This window comes from Coptis chinensis, chromosome 4 (assembly GCF_015680905.1).
Source record: "Coptis chinensis isolate HL-2020 chromosome 4, ASM1568090v1, whole genome shotgun sequence".
NCBI lineage: Eukaryota > Viridiplantae > Streptophyta > Magnoliopsida > Ranunculales > Ranunculaceae > Coptis > Coptis chinensis.
In genome coordinates, this window is record NC_141459.1 from 71,312,698 (window position 1) to 71,331,667 (window position 18,970).

The window sequence follows — 18,970 nt, forward strand, 5'->3', positions numbered from 1 at the left end:
ACCTCATGTATGTGGGGAAAAAAATAATGAATACGAACATCCCACATACTACCTTGAAAAATAGACTTCTAGATGACAGTGGTCTCATGGAAAGAATGTCAATCACATATGAAGTGTCGGGTCCTTCACTTTATCATCCTCTCACCTATTCTAGACTTCGTACCATACTGTAGTGATAAGTCATGGGTTGTAACTTGGCTTGGGTATTGGTTTATGAAGGAAAGGTAAAAAGGATTCAAAGGTTATTTCGAAACACTAAGGGTTTTGTTTCATTCTTTGGAAGATTTCTTCAAATTACGTATTGCGAGAGAGAAAATTCTTCCTTTGTCTTAGCTTTTCCATCCATTCTATTCACTTTTTTTTTCTTTTTTTAAGCTCAGTGGTATATCCTTGATTAGTCTTTGGATATGCTTGTTTTCCACTAGCTTCTTTGAACAGAATGATGGTCTTCATTGTATCTCTCTGATATTTCGTTGTAATATTCTTCCTCCTTGTTCCCCTCGTATTCTCAGAAACATATGGGTATGGCTGATAAAGATTTTGGCTATACTCCTTGTCTAGAGTTGGATAAAGGGTAAATAGTTTTGAAAGAAAATGGCTTATGATAAGGGTCAAAAAGGTTTAACATGATGGTCCTACTAGGTGGGATAAAGGCTGAATGGGTCTACTACTTGACTTATCGGTATGATGATACATCTTTTTGAATAGACTACAAGACCTAATGGCTATCTCCCCAATTGATGTCACTTCGTGATTAACCAAATCAACGAATAATGAGACTATATTACAACAGTATAAAGAACTGAAAGATGTTGAGTCACCAAGACTCAGATTTTTCATAAGAACTCTTCAAAAAATGGGTATAAAGCTCAAGTCTCACGAGCTAAGTCTAAAAAATCTACTTCTAGTTTACTAGGAGTTAAATCTCTCTTCTAGCAAAAGTACACAAAATTGACCAAGTACTATGGTGGTGCCTTGATAAAGAATTCTATCTACAAGAACTATGTCCGAGCATAATAAATAGTCTAAGTGGTAATGAAATCAATAATATCAACTATCTATCAAACTCAACACTAAGCAGTATTGAATCTATATCCCAGATTCATCATTAAAATTCATTTTTCTCATGTTGCTGATATAGAAACAAAAATATTTTTGTTTTTGAAAACTAATTTTTGAAATTCATTTCTCAAGTACACCCTCCCCTAACTTAACATATGCATTGTCCTCAATGTATAGAAATTAAGTAAATGAAATGAATGAGAAAAAGGGAAGATGTTACCATTGATGCCGAATTACATGATTCTTTCTCTATCAAATAAAGGTTAAGCTCACAAAAATAGAGAAAATAATGTATAATTAGTCCAAATCAAAATTAATCCAAAAAATAAGGACATTTCCTTTTACCAAGTTTTTTTTAGGTCTTTTTAAGTCAGATCCCTTAGACTATATATTATATCATGTATTATTAATTTGGAGTGAGGATATCAGATTTTCTTACCCAAAATCGCCGAATGTTTGGAGGATGAGGAGGTCTCACCTTGTAGGGTAAATCAAAAATACTCCTTGATATCTTTGGAAAGATTGTTGGTGAAGTTGCTTCTCTACCTTGAACTATTTTAGGTCGATGATTGTGTGATAGGCCTTGTGGTTCCTCGTGTAGAAGATTGACAAAAATCTTTCTTTTAACAGACAATAGTATCGATGTGCCCTTTACCACCACAGTAATGATAATAGATATCCGGGCCGACTACGCCAAGGTGGGTGGTAGATCGGTTCACATACTCTCTCGTTCAGATAATGATGGTGTAGAGGAAGCTTCAACAATGCAATGCTTCTTATCAATATGGTCTACTTTCTACGCCCGGAAGACTCATTTTGGTTTCTAGATTCATTTGTTTTTCCAAAACTTTTTAAAAGCCGATTATCTAGCAACTGATTTTTCTGGGTAGAAGTATGTTGTTCATCCATAAATGTAGAGTTCATCTTCTCAAGATATGATACTCTCTCTGCCAATTTTCCATTATGCTCACTTAAATCCTAAATTTTCTGGAGAGATTTCAAAAACATGGCTAGCAACGCTTCTGTGGTTGGGTTCTCAGGTTCATCAGAGTTTTCTGTAAATTGAGCACTCTCAATTGTATCTTCGAATGGGCAGAATTCTTGTATCATGCTATCAAGGAAGTACACCTCTCCACCTTCGGTGTCATCACAATCCTTTTGCAACAGGTGAAAGATATTTATGTCCATGGACATCTTACCAAAGTTGATCTTCATTTCACCGTTGTGACAATTTATCAAAGTTTTTGCGGTAGCGAGGAAAGGTCGGCCTAGAATAATTGGTATTTTATCAAAGGCCTCCTAGGTGTCTATCACAATGAAATCTACTGGGTAGTAGAAATCGGCTATTTGAACAAGAACATCCTCAACTATGCCTCTGGGAATCTTGGTAAAATGGTCAGCCAACTTCAATTTGACTTTTGTAGGCTTTAGGTTCTCCAGGCCCAATGCTTGGTACACATGATATGGCAAGAGATTAACGCTAGCACCAAGGTCTAAAAGAGCATTACCTGTGAATTTTTCTCCTATCTTGCATGATATTGTAGGACTTCCTGGATCTTTGAGCTTGCTGATAGATAGTAGATGTTGTTTGTCCAGCTAGAAACGCTCGCTTTGGAACATGAGTACTTCTCTTTATGTTGCATGCATCCTTTAGGAATTTGGCATATGATGGCAACTGTTTGATGGCTGTGAGAAAGGGGATATTGATTTTATCTTTCTCAAATGCCTCCTTTATCTCTAAAAATTGCTTGTCCTTTTTGCTTTGAGCAAAAAGCATAGGAAAAGGTCCCTTTGGTACAAACACATCAGCATGTGTTTGCTCTTCTTTCTCTTTGGCGATCTTGCATATCTTGTCTTGGTTATCTTGACAAATGGGAGTGGAAAGGATTTCTCCCACTTCTTTTTAAACTTCATTTGAAATCTTGATTGATTGCTCTGTAGCAATGTCATCATGAGAAGGTAAGTCAACCTTGTTGTCTATCTTCAATCCTGATATGAGAGTAGTAACTGAGCTGACATGATCATGGAGGTGATCAGTACTAGAAGTTGTCCCAATGTGGCATACATCTTCACTCCTCGATATTGGTTCCAATAAGCTAGGTTGAGTGGCTTGTGTCTTTACAGACAAAGCAGTAGTGAGTTGGTCGACCTTAGCCTCTAAAGACTCCATTCTAGAATATTGACTTGCTTGAGATTGCTGGAGATTGAGCTGAGACTATGCAAGAAGCTCTAGAACACTTTCAAACTGCTGATATTTCTGTGATAACAAAGTAATAGCATTCTCCAAGTTGGCAAGTGCGACATAATTTCTCATAGGATCAGGCATTAACTCTCCACTTGTATTGGAATTTTGCTGAGAGTATAATTGTTGTTGAGGAACCAACTATGAAGCTTGACTTGTCTATAGAATATAACTTTGATCTTGAGAACCTGAGGGTACAGCGTTCTGTCTCCAATAATTGCCTTGAAAGTTATTACCACCTTGGTTGGGCCTCTAAAATGAGTTCATATTATACTCTCCAACTGATACATATTGATAGTAACCAGGACATTCTAGAGTTGCATGAGAAGTGTCTGAACAGACTTCACAGTATCGGCTAGCTTGCATGACTGGGAGAGATTCAGCTTGAGACTTGTTGATCTTGGATGGATTCATGGAGAACTGGTTGAATTTCTCACTCAGAGTTTCAATGCTGGTGGCTAGACTTGCCAATGTAGACTTCAATTCTTGATCTGATTGTTCATGTGCTTGGTAACCAAATTACTTTGGCTCCCCCTCCATTCTAGCTACATCTTCGTTGCTAGTAGTCCATTATTGTGTTTCTTCAGCTAAATTCTCGAGAAAGTTGTAAGCTTTCTCTCTATCCATTGATGTAAACTTGTCTTTGTGCATTGATCAGTATCATCACGCTTGTTGTTCATCATCGAGAGTCCTCAATAGAAAAAATGAGCCAGTGTGCTCTTGTCGTATCCATGATGTGGACACGAGACTAGCAGATTGTTGAATCGCTCCCAACTATAATGATATTCTTCAGTCGCTTTTCCTTTGAAATTGATGATAGCTTGCTGCATGGCATTAGTCTTCCGGGGTGGGTAAAACTTGTTCATAAACTTCGTTCTCAACTTCTCCCAGTTGTCTATTGAATTGATTGGCTATGCAGTTAACCATTCGGAGGCTTTACCTTCGAGTGAGAGCGGAAAAAGAATCAACTTGATACTCTCATCTTTGATATTCTGGTTCTTGAAAGTTTTGAGGACTGATAGAAATTTGTTCATGTGAACATACGGCTGAACATTATCTGAACCATTGAACTTTGGAAGCATAGAGATTACTAATGCTCTAAGTTCAAACTGGTTAGATTGTCTCGGGAAAAAAACATCTTCTTTGGGTGGGTCTCCAATGATTGGCGAATAGAAGTCGCTCAACTTCTTCTTCCTTTGTGCTTGCATGGGTGGGATAGCTTCGGGGATTATTCAGTCCACAACACCTCCATCATGCGTCGCGGCCATTGTATCAATCTTGTTTAGTATTCTTGTGAATCGGTTGTTGAACCTTGTCCCTTTGTTGTGTTCTCTTAGGACGACGATATGGACGACGGGGCATACACTAGAAAATGCTATGCGAAAAATGGCGAACACTATTCTACTATGCTTGAATGCAATTAAACTAATATGCAACTATTCTTAATTATACTAATATGCAAAACTACTTTTCCTTCAACTGGGTTGGGCTTTGCAGCTAGTATCTCACTCGTTGTCTAAAAGTCATCTCTTCTAGGGTTATGGTTAATCACTTGGATTGCTTAAGTACCGCCCACGCACGGCGATAGTCCGTTTGTCAAGATTCAAACAAGAAACACTAGAGTTTGATGTTTTGTTGTGTTGGCTTACAACTTCAATTGTTGAAAAGGTCCTAAATGCAATTATACTAGAAAGCAATAATACTAAACTACGATGCAATTATACTAGAAAGCAATAATACTAACCCGATGATGCAATTATACTAAGAATGAAGATTCGACTAACTTGGATGGTAGATCATGTCTTCTAGATGTCCTTCAAGCTTCTCTTTTTCAAAAGGATGGATGATGCAGCTAAAATTAGTTTAAGATCCAATGTTCTAATCTTGAAAGAAAACGTTAAACATAAACAACTTAAAACGGCAGCGGCGCCATTTGACATTTGCTCCTTTTTTGCATGTTGAGATGGTATATGGATGATGTAGATAGATGATAGTCGTTGAACAAAATAGAAGCGTATCAAAACCTAATTATCCCTCAATAAGTAAAGGATGAGTAGGGTATCGTTCCACTTTTAAGTGTATGTTATGTGAAGGACAGGACTGGAAAGGGGGTTTGAGTGATTAAAAACTATGATTATAGATATCGTAGATTCTAATGCTAAACTAAACTAACTAAACTATTGAGAATTTATAGGAGAGGCACTACACCAGAAAAGGCGTTTACTAACAGTTATATCCGTTACTTATATTTTTACTAACGGTTATATCCGTTAGCTCTGGGGTGTTACTGTCACTTAGGCCAAAATCACTAACGGATATAACCGTTACTGATAACAATTTTAGTAACGGTTATATCCGTTATTAAAATTCTTTGTAACAGATAGCCAACTGTTAGGTGGCCCGATTAAATTTGTCATTTCTAACGGATATGCTATTTACTAACTATTGTTTGTAACGGAAATATCCATTAGTAAATTGTAGCCAAAAAAAAAAAAAAAAAAAAAAATCCCGGGTCAAATAATGTCCACCATGCACATCTAGTCCTATCAAATATGATATAAAGATCACATTCCACAAACTTAATCAACAAATGAATAACAAAATACAAAGCTACCAATCAATTAAATATTATTATAAAAATATAGTCATCAATATAAGATATAAAAACTTGATAGTGTCATACATATAAAAAAAAACAGTTACTATCAGACCACATACTGACTCAGAAAAGGAGCAACTAACAATCTAGTTTGTTCTTGCCACAGCCCACTCTACTCTAAGGATGAGGTTGTCATAACCATAACCATTAAGCTTTGCAATAGCCTTCTCGGTGTCACCTTTGTGTACAAAGTTGACAAAACCAAAGCCTTTGCTCATGCCAGTTTTCTAGTCGTAAGCAATGTAAACACGGCTCACAGGACCAAAAGTGCTGAAGAGATCTTGCAGGTCAAGCTCACGCGTGTCATCTGAGAGATTGGTAACACGAACCGAGTTCTCATCATTCCTAATCCTCATATCATGTCCACTCCTGTCAGCTCCAGCCCTCTGACTAGGAGGAACATAAGCTCCCTTTGATGTGCCAGAACTAGGTGCTGTGGTTTCAGAAGCGGGAGGTTTGTCGACAAAGCTTTCTGGTGGTTGAGCAAGATCCTTGAAAGGGCATTGTGCAGTCCAGCGATCACCTCTCTTACCACATGTCCTGCAAACCATGAGAACAGCACCCCCGCCTTTCCCAAGATTTGACAAGGGATCTCCTACAATTTTGCCTTCATCTGGTTTGCTACCTACAGGCTAGAAATCTCTTAAAATTTAAAACCAAATCTAGAATGATCTAAGGAAAGACGAAAGTCGAATAGTGGTAATGAGGAAAACATACATACACAGTAAACTAGATAAAAGATTCAAAAGTATCATAGAAAATTAGCAAAAAAAAATTCATGAAAAGGAGCATATTAAACCATTCAAGTTTGAGACAACTTTGAAATGCTATAGCAAATATTTCAACTAAAGATAATAGAGAGTGAATGATATTAAGCAGCCTAGAGCTTATTGGAAGGCTACTCCAATCTGGCTAGTAAGAATTATATCTCAATTTTTCACTTCAATGTCCAACCACGTAACCCAAGCTTTAGCAAACACAATTAAATTTGTCAGAGCTGCATTGAGTTATGTCCGTAGCACTAAGAAGCAAAATAATTTATCATATGATGATGCATGGTATTCAGGGATTTTAATACACTATTACTGATAAAAGAAAAACCAAGATAAGCATTTAAAATTAATCTCTTTGTCTTAAGTAAGCATGCCTGTTTTGCAACGAACTCCAAGACTTGAGCTGCACTTAGATTACTACCAGGTTTTCTCACAACAAATGCCATGGGAATCTGCCATGCTTCTTCAACATGGTACCTATCATAGTAATGCAAAAGAGTGAATCAGAAAATTATGAGCAGCAGGTTAACAACATGGAAAATCAATTAGCACGAACGCACGACTGCAACTCGTAATTAGTAAATTTTACAACAAAAACAAAACACAAAATTGTTTGATAGTTCAAAAACTTCAGATTTTCTACAGAGCTAGTTTCCACGTGTACATTGTTAAGGAAAATGTAGTGTGATCATCAAATTCATTTACTTATAGGTATATTTTGTCTTCTGTGCATGTCAATTGTTATTTTATTACAAGGTTGCCCAACATTTTAACATATGCAAGAAGAAGAAGTATAGCAAAGTTAAATTTGTCAAACACATACGGGATTAGAGCAACATCAGCAATTTTTGGGTGGGACTGAAGCAGATGTTCCGACTCAGCTAGAGGGACCTGTAAATTGTCTCACAATATTGGTTATGATGTGATAAATCAATAGATACTAACTTAATGTGATCAATCTAAACAGTTAAATGGTACCTAGTATGCCTTATATTTTATTAATTCCTTTAGTCTATCAACAATGTAGAGGAAGCCATCAGAATCTATATAGCATAAGTCACCAGTCTTTAACCATCCATCTGAATCCATCGTAGAAGTAGTTGCCTTGTCATCTCCAACATAACCTGCAAATACAAGCATTATGTTAATGAAACAAGATGAACAAAGGATTTTTTTTTTTTTTTTGAGAGCAAGTAACTTTAAAACAAATCCTCATGACCCCAAATAATCAATAACATGTATCTAAAACCGTATTTAGACCTAAGAATTAAGTAGTTACTTTTACTTCACAAATTTTAGAGAGTGAAGAACATTATTATAAAGCCAAGAGACCAAATAGATATAACTTATGGTTAACTATTTAAAAGTGATAAAATCCAAAGTTCATGTCAAGGTTCAAAGTAAATTTCTTCATTTCAAGAAACTTTAACAAAAATAATATACCTTGCTTAACTACTAACAAAAAAATAATATTCCTTACCCTTTTGAGCTTTTTGAGCTGAAACTTAACTACTCAAGTGTTGGTGACCAGCAAACTAATTAATCAGAGTTCTAATTCATACAACCCTCCAAATGACTTCCCTAAACTTTGTAAGTAAGCTAAAATGAATAGAAAAGTCCAATAAAATCAGTCCAATAGATGGCGTCATTCCTAGTCAAACAACATGCCTAAGATTTCAAGACAGAGAAAAGGGTTTTCTCGAGGACTTAAGAGACATACAATCTAATACACTTTTTTATGTACACAGTATCATTATATACCATTAAATATAGAATAATACAGCCTCCTTCCATATTTGCTATACGAATATACAAGGTATAAAATTAATCGACAAAAAGGTGCTTACCAAGTCTATGATTAACTTAAAATAACTAGTAGTGCTGTAAATATTTTTATAACCATCGCCCAAGCAAAGTTCTTGTTAAATTATGTAATTGGTTTTTAAGCACATCTACTAACAGTGGAGTTAAGTCTATCATTTCATAACACTTTCATCAAGTCCAACACTGTTATTCCCCAAAGAAGGGAAGGCTTCCATAGTATACCTTGGGAACCACATCAAGGAAAAACAATATACTACTAGAAACCATGGTACGATGAAAACAATCAGAACCAATCATCTTGAAATGGTAACCAAACTAGTCAGGAAAAAATGTACAAACTTTGCTATTCCCATACAACATAGAGAGTCTAACCAATTGTTGAGTGTGGAACCCCATTGACATCATTAAGGAAAAATACAAAAAGTAAGTAATAGCTAACAAACAGAACATAAAACAATGAGATGTTAAATTTGTTCTTACCATATGAATCTCAGAGATGGCAGTTTGCCAGCCAGCTGCCCACAACTGAGGGCCCTCCACTGCAATAGCAAATGGTGTGAGAATCAAAAGAGACAACATAGACAAACAAGCATAGTAGTTCATCCCACCAACAGACTTCCTTTTCATTCCTCTCTTTGAAAATATGTTACGGAATACAAACGCCAAATTCGATATCATTGCTCCCATAAACCCTATTAAACGACAAATTCCACCCAACCTCATTCAGAAAAAAACAACCATTCCACAAAGTAAAGCAAATAAAATGCCCAAAATGAACAAAATGGATCAAATCAGTATACTAATCAAATTGTACCAAAATTCTTCAAACAAATAAATAACTTACCAATCATATTGAAATTAAGTTCAATGCTTGAAAGCAAAATGCTAAACCACCAATAATCGGAAGAAGCGATAGATAAATCGGCATGGGAAACGATTCACCCAACAAAAACCTCGAAACCAAAACACTAAAAGCAGGTTCACCACTCTTAATAATATGAGTAAACGATACAGCCACCTTTGACATACTCACTGTATATTGAATTCACTAGAAAAAAAAACTAGTAAAAAAAATAATAAGTAACAAAAATTCGATAATCTGCCTGTGTCCATCAAAGGAAGAGAGAAAAAGCTATGTAGCAGTCACAACCTAGGAAATCAAACAGAAACAGAAACAGTTTATTTCCTTCTTCGTCGGCGAGGGTTTGACAGAGGAGACGGGGAAAGTGTTTGATTGAGGCTTGAAGACAGAGACGAGAATGGGAAATCATCGGGCACTATTTTTTTTTTCTATTTAATTTAATATTGTCCGTTAGTTCGAATATACCCTTTCGGTCATTATTTTAGTTGTTTGCTACTTGATATACAATTGTTACCAAACATTAAAATACCGGCTTCAATAATAATTAAAAAATCAATTGAGATATACTAACGGATACCAACAAACCTCACAGTTATGTCCGTTAGAAAAGTAGTAACGGATATATTCGTTAGAAATAAAAATTTTGCTCTGTTACAAAATGGCCCTTATAGTGTAGTGAGGGAATTCAAGAGATTAGAATCCACTGATACTTTTGATCTGTGACCTTTTGCTTCATGGTTGTTCTCACAAGTAGACTACAATTAGGCAATCGGCGAAAGTGTCGATGCCTTCTTGGATGAAACATCGTTAACGAATAACTCTACTTAAGGTTGTTCCTATATTTATGCTATTAATATCTTCTTTCCTTTTATGTGAGCTTGGGTAGCTATTCAATGAATCACCATCTAAGGCAAACACAAGAAATACTTCCCTTACTCTAAAACACTACACAACTAGAATAAAAGTAGAGAATAATAGTATAATATTCAATTAAAATAAATAAAACCCTATTCTAGCATTATATTCAATTGCAATAAATAAAAGCATGTCACTAGCAAACATTCAATTGCATCAAATAAAACCTTAAACTAGCATGATATTCGATCGCAATAAATAAAAACCTTAATCTATACTTCCATCCCCTGGTATGGGGAATGGAACTAATAACTAAAAACATGAAGAACTAACCTGATTGGAGAATATCATGAACCAAAAGAATCAACGAACCCTAAGCACTGACTTCATTTTCTCCCTTGAAGGAGAAGATTAGCCTTCCATAAAGAAGGAAGAACACGAAGAACGAGAAGAAGAAGAGTCGAAGAACATAAAACTAGAAAGACTAATTTATTAAGACTCGACTAGTTAAAACCAAATCTTTTATTATTAATCTCTCTCTGCCTCAAGTTCTGGAGACAAGAGTATAAGTGAATTGGCCAATTACATGAGGCACTTAGGTCCTCTATTTATATGGGTTATAATGAGTTCTAAAAGCATTCCAAACCACCATTTGTTTTCTAATACAAATCAACTTCTTTCAGAGTCCAACTTCGTCTCCAAAACTGAGAAGGAAGTGGCTACAATGTCGGTCCTCGCGTCTCAGACGCAAGAGTCTATTTTTCCTCTTTTGCTCCATCATTCTTTTCTCTTTTGCAGGCTTTGGTCCAAGAAATGAATCCTTTTGCCTTGGGCTTCCAAATAAGATTTAAAATAGGTCCAAGTTGCATTTTTCATAGCTTTAATTCCTTGGCCTTCTCCATGATTGTCCATGGGCTTCCTATGTGATCCTTCATGCTCTGTATTGCTCCGTTTTACCCCCTTTTCTCTAATATTCTACAAAACTCTCTTTTTCACCTGTAGAATCATAAAACATGACTTACAAGCACTATTAGTCCCACTAAGATGGCTAAACAAGAGGTATAATCAAGGGTTAAAATGCACTTTTTGAGCACTTATCAGTGTTCACCGAGTTCTTCTGTCCATACTGCCATGCAAGTTGTCTTGTTGGCTTTGAGAAAGATCTTCTTAAGTGGCAGGTCAGTAAGCACTTTTATTGGATGTGCTTGGAAGTATGGCCTGAATTTTTGTGTTGAATAAAGTAGTGCCAGTACCGCCTTTTCAATGTGTAAGTAGTTCTTCTCAGCTGGCAACAATGTCTTACTTGTGAAATATATCGGTTTCTCTGCGTTCTGATCCTCTTGAAGAGAACTGAATTGACAGTGAAGTCAGCCACAGCTAAGTACAGCCCCAGCATTTCACCATCAATCGGTTTTGCCAGCACAGGTGGTGTTGTCAATTTGTCCTTTAGAGTAAAGAACGCTTGGTGGTATTGGTCATTCCATGAGAATTATTCACCTTTTTTAGGATTTGTAGGAAAGGTCGACACTTGTTTGATGCTCTCGATATGAATCGGTTTAGAGCGGCCACCATTCTTGACAGTTTCTGTATTTGCTGATTTGTTTTTAGGTCGGGCATGTCCAAGAACGCTTGAATCTGGTAAGGGTTTGCTTCTATCCCCTGTTGTGAGACCTGATACCCCAAAAAATTCCTGAAGGATGCTCCAAAGAGGCATTTCTCAGGGTTAAGCTTCATCTGAGTTCGTCGAAGCCTGCAGAATGCTTGCGTGAGATGATCTAAGTGATCTCCAGATTTCTTGCTTTTGATGACCATGTCATCTATGTAGACTTCCATGGTGTCACCTAACATGTCCTGGAACATATCGGTGACGAGTCGCTGGTAGGTCGCTCCAGCATTCTTGAGGCTGAACGGTAAGACGTTGTAACAGTAAATCCATTGCTCCATTACGAATGAAGTTTTCTCTTGGTCTTCTTCTGCTAGTAGGATTTGGTTGTAGCCACTGTAGGCATCCATGAATAACAAGAGCTCACGGCCACAGGTCTGGTCCACGAGTCGATTGATTCTTGGTAAGGGGAAGCTATCCTTAGGAGTTTCCTGATTTAGGTTGGTAAAGTCCACGCAAAGATGAGTGTGGTCGTCTTGTTGTGTTGGACACGTGCTTAATGATAGTGTTATATACTAAAAGCATTACTTTTGTATGTAAGGTGTGCTGTTGATTATAGAAGGAATCTGTATCCCGCAAGAAGTCAGGTTGATGATGTCCCCTTGAGGAGCTAAAAAAGATTGTCATGTAAACCTTACAGGTGGATTTATTCCGACCTGACAATGAGGTTGAGTGGTACTACTCAAGGACATAAGAAGTTGATTAATGTAGTTGTCAGTAACTTGACTTAATCAATGGACATTCGATATCTTAAACACGGGGAAATCAATGAGCATATAATATGGAGCCCATAAATGCTGACACGTAATTTGGGATTAGGGAGGTAGTGCAACAACGACCTTTAGTGGAATAAGCCATTTGTTGATGGACTTGGGCCGTGTGTTTGGGGCGAACATGGGAAGCCCAAGCCCGTCAGGAGGCCCAACCCTAATTTTTCCTCATGGTCCCTGTTGTAGCCTATAAATAGAATACTCTTTCTCTCTAGCCAAAATTGACTATTCACTTGTTTTGAAAAAGAGGCAAGAAAAGTAGATCTGAATTCGTTTATGATCTTGAGAGAAAGAAAGAGATTGGTAGATCGTTGCCCACACAACGTCCAATCTGTTCTAAATGAATACAATAGAAGATCAAGGGGTTGATTTTGGATTTGATAAAGCTTGGATTCTCAGAGTTATCTAAATCGGATTTAAAGGTATGTTTTCTATTCAAAATCGTGAGAACTCCATTGATTCCACTGCGCGTGGGTTCTCGCGGTTTGTAGAAATATTTGTTCTGAAATAACGGTTCCTACACTTAATATTTATTGTAAGTATATATTACTCCCTCACACCTCCTAAGAATTTGATGTCTTTCTAAATCCCTATTCCTAGATGGTTCTCGATCTATGCATACAATAGACAATCCAATTTGATAATAAATCCATACAACAATACAACAAATCCATGTAATAGCTCGGTAATCGTTTGTCATTATTTTCCTACATTTCCAGAGTATATATGCAAAAGTAAGTAACATGTTATCACGAGAAGAACAAAGGGAAAAAAAAATGTAAACAGTAATATGAAAAGCCTTCCAAAATATAATATGGCAACTAAGCAAATTGTGGCCTTTAGTTGCAGTTGTAAGCTTTTTTACTTGAATATAGTAGTTCAATGCTTGAAATGTTTTGTGAGAGTGGTTTGGCGACATCCATAGACAATTTCCTTACAAACTTAACTTTACTAGAATCTTGAAAAATCTTACTAGTCTCTTAGTGATTTAGGCGTAAAGACATCTACATATGACAATTTTCAGGAAATGATCACATTGGTTAACCAATTTAAGTTGACAATATCCCTTTGGGACTTTTTTTTAGGCTCAGTATCAAGGACTGGGAACCTAGCAACAAGAAATATGTGGAAGATATACTAGAAGTGCTAAGGCTATTTGGTACTCATTTGTGAGATATGAGTTGCATACTTGGAAACTTCCAATAAAAAGCTGAATTTCAAAACAAAAGATGAATAAATAAAATTCGCTATGAATCTTTGATGTCAATTTTGTCATGTTATACTTTATTAGGAATTGAATGGGCTTTGAGTTGTTTGGACTTTTGGATTACGGTTTTCATAGCTCCCGAAACAGTTTCTTTTGTGATTGTATCTCATGGAATTCCTACCACTTACATACTAGTTATTATGCATACATGTCAGGATCCCTTCCATACCAGTTATACATTCATGTCAGAACCAAAAACATTAATATGAACAATAATATGGCAAGGTAATGAGAGATTGAGAGCCACACATCACTGAATATAAAAATGAATACACTTCTACTTTACTTAGCTGCTTATATTAGTCTCACATATTCTGATCAATACCTCTCATTCTCTTATTATATTTTATATTGGCTAAAACAACACACATAAGTATAGTCTTATGCTATTACTAGTTCAACTTGGTTTCCAATTCACTTTGGTTTTCTAACTCAAACCAATTATGCTTGCTAAACTCATATACCTTTCTAATTCCAAAAGGACTTACACTAAAAGCTAAACCTGCTAAATCTCAATTTATAATTCCAACAAATAGGCACATCGCACAGCCAGTACAATGAACAATTGTGATCACAGAAGAAGAAACTTATAAGGAACGACTTCTACACGGATATGTCCCTCTATAGGGGTATTTCCCATCACTAAACAGATGACACGTGTATGGGAAATAACCTATGACTATAGATGTCCAAAATAAGATGAAGACCATCAGATCAGTTCTGTGAATAAGTGATCTCGTGCTTAGCACGAGTATTTAGTAGACATGTGTCAGTCACATGACTGACCGCTTTCAAACATAACAGTTAACCCAGTTGTTAGGAACTGATATAGATAGTTCTTGAACAGAAGGAAACTGAAGATGGTGATCTTTGATGATAAGGAAGGAATCGTGATGACATATCTTAGGAGTTACTTTTTAGATATAATCTTCCCATACACGATGGGACATTATGATCAACAAGGAAACTTACCTCTCATAAGATATGGTCTAGATTCAGACTTCCATAAGTAGAGGAATCCTAATAGGAAGGCAGAGTCCAAAGATGGAAGGGAACTCACAAGCGGTGAGGATAGCCCTAACCCTAGGACTCTCGTAGCCCTTGCTATATAAACCATAGAGATTCGCTCTTAGGAACTACGCAAAATAAGGTTTGATTCTCCTTAAGAACAAAGGAGATACGTAGGAAGCCATCAGACGGTTCAACCCTGAACTCACCATCATCTCATCCCTTCTTTATTCAATAGAGGCTTCAAGATCACAAGGCACAGAGGAAGATCAGAGGATACTCAGAATTTCCCCTACATCTTTTGGCGCCATCTGTGGGGACGAAAGCAGGTAAATATTCATTTTAAACGATTGATTTAGTCTAAAAACTCTTACTATTGTGATGGTAGGAGCAAAGAAAATAAAGGGCGGCGCTACCATGTGCAGCGTCGCCATAAGAGAAGAAGAACACGAGGTGCCTGAAGAGGGTGAGAATGTCGGTCACCAAGATACGAATGATCCCCCCCAAGGACCTGTGACCAGCCCCGATGGACCAGTTGTTCCTGGAGCAAGTCCCAGAAATAATGCTCAGGAGGAATGTCAAAATGGTGGGAATGCTGTCCTCACCAACCCAGAGTCTGTTCAGGCGAATCAAGCGGTGCAGGCTCTGGAACAGCAAAGAAGCAACCTTGAGCGAGAACTACAGCTACTAAGGCACTTATATCAGTCTGACACAGGGAAGGAGCCACTCATCGATCTCGATGATGACGACCTTCCGGAAGGTAGTCGTGCTAGGAACTCAAGGCGTGGGGATCCAGTACAACGTGAGCCATCTGAGTCAGAATACAAGAACTCAGATGATGACTCAAGAATAGTCTCAGAACCGGTGTCCACTGACCAGGATCGTGATGTCGACCCTCGACACCGTAAAAGAGCTCAGAATAGAAACTTTCTACCAAAGAAAGTGCATGGGAAACTGAGAAGAATGACCTGATCCGTCAGATGCATCGGATGACAGGCAAGGGGAGAAAAATGCAAGACTCCCTTGTTCAATCCGCCATAATAGGTGCAGGCAGATCTCCTTTTGCATCACGGGTGATGAGGAAGCCATATCTCCGTTGTTACAGACAACCGAAGTTTAGTATCTTTAGTGGCAAGTCAGATCCGGTAGATCACGTATTCAGGTATCGTGCCACAATGGGACAATATGAGAGATATGACCATGTCATGTGTTAGGAGTTCAAAGCCTCCCTATCTGTCTGGATCTACGCTCCAGTGGTACCATAGATTACCTGAGCGTCCGATCAGGTCCTCAGAAGAACTATTAAGGACCTTCATAGACAGGTACTCATGCAACAAGCATCAGCCAAAATGGATTGATGTATTGTTCAACATCAAGAAAAAAGATGAAGAGGCACTGAGATCATACATGCAACGGTTCATGGAAATCTCAATCCAAATAGAGTCTTGTGACGAATAGACTGCTATAATAGCTTTTAAGCAAGGGTTGGATGAAAACAACGCCTTATTTGGATCTCTCTCCAGGAAACCACCCCGCGATTTAGAGGAACTCCTTGACAGGGTTGAAACTCATGTGGGGTGGGAAGAGGATGTCCTGAACAGATGTCAGGAAGTGAAGAAGGCTAGTTAGACAGTTCCTGGGGTTCCTTGAGAAGGGAATGAAAATTTTTCCCCTAAAAAATCTAAGAGAGACCGTAATCGTGGTCGCCAAAGGGCCGAGTCCCCATCAAAGGGACGAATGCCCAGAGGGCAATACCAAAATGTAGCCAATAGTGCAGATGGAAAACCACAGAAAAAGCCACGTGTGCAGAGAGCTGAAGAAGCTCTTCACTCAATGGACAGAAACTTTGCCACTCTGAACAAAATGCCAGATGAGGTTTTGGACTCGATAAAAATTTAGAGTTACCTCAAATGGCCAGCTCCGCTAAAGCCAGGCTCCCTGGGTACTAGGGACCAAAGGACCTACTGCAAGTTCCATAAGAGTAAGGGTCACAGCACCAGAGCATTCAGGACCCTGAAAAATGAACTACAAGATCTGATTGAAAAAGGATAAAAGAAACAGTTTGTGGCACATGAACAGGCGAACGCAGTATAACCTGAGGAGATCAGCACGTCAGTTCAGGATCCCCCAAGTACTAGACCGCTCAATGGCCGACTCCAAATAAATATGATTTCCAGAAAAGCAAGCAAATGAAGTGAACAGATCACTGAAAAGGGTGCGCAATATCAAATGTGCATCGCCAAGCAAATGAGGATCATGAACAGCAAGCTGACTATAGGAACTCAGGTTAACGCGGTACCTCATAAAGATCCGCTCATCCTCTTCACTGAGGCTGACTGTTGTAGCATCTAAAGCCCCCCATGAGGATGCACTTGTTCTGACACTTTCTTTTGGAGATTATGATTTGCATTGCATATTGGTTGATCCAGGCAGCTCAGCAGATGTGCTATACTACGACGCATTTAAGAAGCTGTAGATTCTTGATTCTGAAATAGTCGCCACCAACTCCAACCTATATAGATTCAGTGGGGACAAAGCTCTGATAGTTGGGGAGATCCAACTACCCATAGCTATTAGTCTGGTAACTCTCATCATAAATTTTGTTGTGGTTAATGTTAACACACCCTATCATATGATCGTGGGCAGGACCTGGCTGCACAGACTCCGAGCTGTTCCTAGCACCTATGACCAATGTCTGAAGTTCCCGCATAATGGGACAATTAAGACGATCAGAGGGGATTAAGTGGCTGCCAAAACATACTATGCACTGGCGACGAAGTAGTCCTCACTCCCTTTTGAACCAATGGAGGTGGGGCGACCTACCAAATAGCAATTACAGTTGGATCCACCTCTCCCAGACCTGGTCCCATGAGAGAGGGAGGATCCCCCCTCACTAGAGCCATTAGAGGAAGTGGAAATTGTAGGAGATAGCTCGCCAAAAACCACTTTCATCGGCACCTTGTTAAGTTCTGAAGAGCTTCAGTCTCTGATACAGTTCCTCTGAGAGCACAGAGATATGTTTGCTTGGTCATTTGAAGAAATGCCAGGAATTGATCCCCACGTGGCATGCCACCAGCTCAATGTCCGCAGTGATGCAGTAGTAGTCAAGCAGAAACTGAGAAGGATAGGTGCTAACAGATCCAAAGCGGTAAAAGCTGAAGTTGATAAACTAAAGGCAGCTAATTTTGTCAGGGAAATCAATTTCCCCACCTGGATTTCTAATATTATCCCAGTAAGAAAGAAGAATGGGTCATGGAGAATCTATATTGACTTCACGGACTGAACCGTGCATGTCCAAAAGACAGCTACCCTCTGCCACGAATTGACAAGTTGGTGGATGCGACGTCTGGACATGAACTGTTATCTTTCACATATGGATTATCTGGATACAACCAGATCCCATTGCATGAGGAAGACCACAAGCATGCAAGTTTCACAATTGAGGACGGCTGGTACTGTTATCAAGTCATGCCGTTCGGACCAAAAAATGCAGGGGCCACGTACTAGCGTTTGGTGAGCAAAATGTTTGAAGGATTGATAGCTGACATTATGGAAGTGTATGTAGATGATCTCTTGATCAAGAGTCTGAAACAGGGAGATCATCTCTCCCAGTTGCAACGTGCATTTGACGTTCTTCAAGAATATCATATAAAGCTCAACCCTGCGAAATGTGCTTTCGTTGTATCATCAAGAAAGTTTTTAGGGTACCTAGTTACTAAGAGAGGGATTGAGGCAAACCCAGATCAGATCTGAGTGCTCATAGAAATGCCCTCACCTAAAAACATGAAAGTGGTTCAAAAAGTTACATGCAGATTAGCAGCTTTGAACAGGTTCATCTCCAAGAGCTCAGATAAGTGCAAACCCTTCTTTTAGTTACTGCGAAAGAACACCTCTTTCGCATGGACAAAAGAATGCCAAAAGGCGTTCGATCAACTTAAAACATACCTGGGGGCACCACCAATCCTTTCAAAGCCTATTGGGGGAG

The 18,970-nt window shown here is 38.2% G+C and overlaps 1 pseudogene; it reads right to left on the minus strand.

Moving 5' to 3' along the window:
• Positions 1-6,023: 6,023 nt before the first annotated feature.
• LOC147504650 (uncharacterized) lies at positions 6,024-8,530 on the minus strand (annotated as a pseudogene).
• Between the last annotated feature and the right edge of the window lie 10,440 nt (positions 8,531-18,970).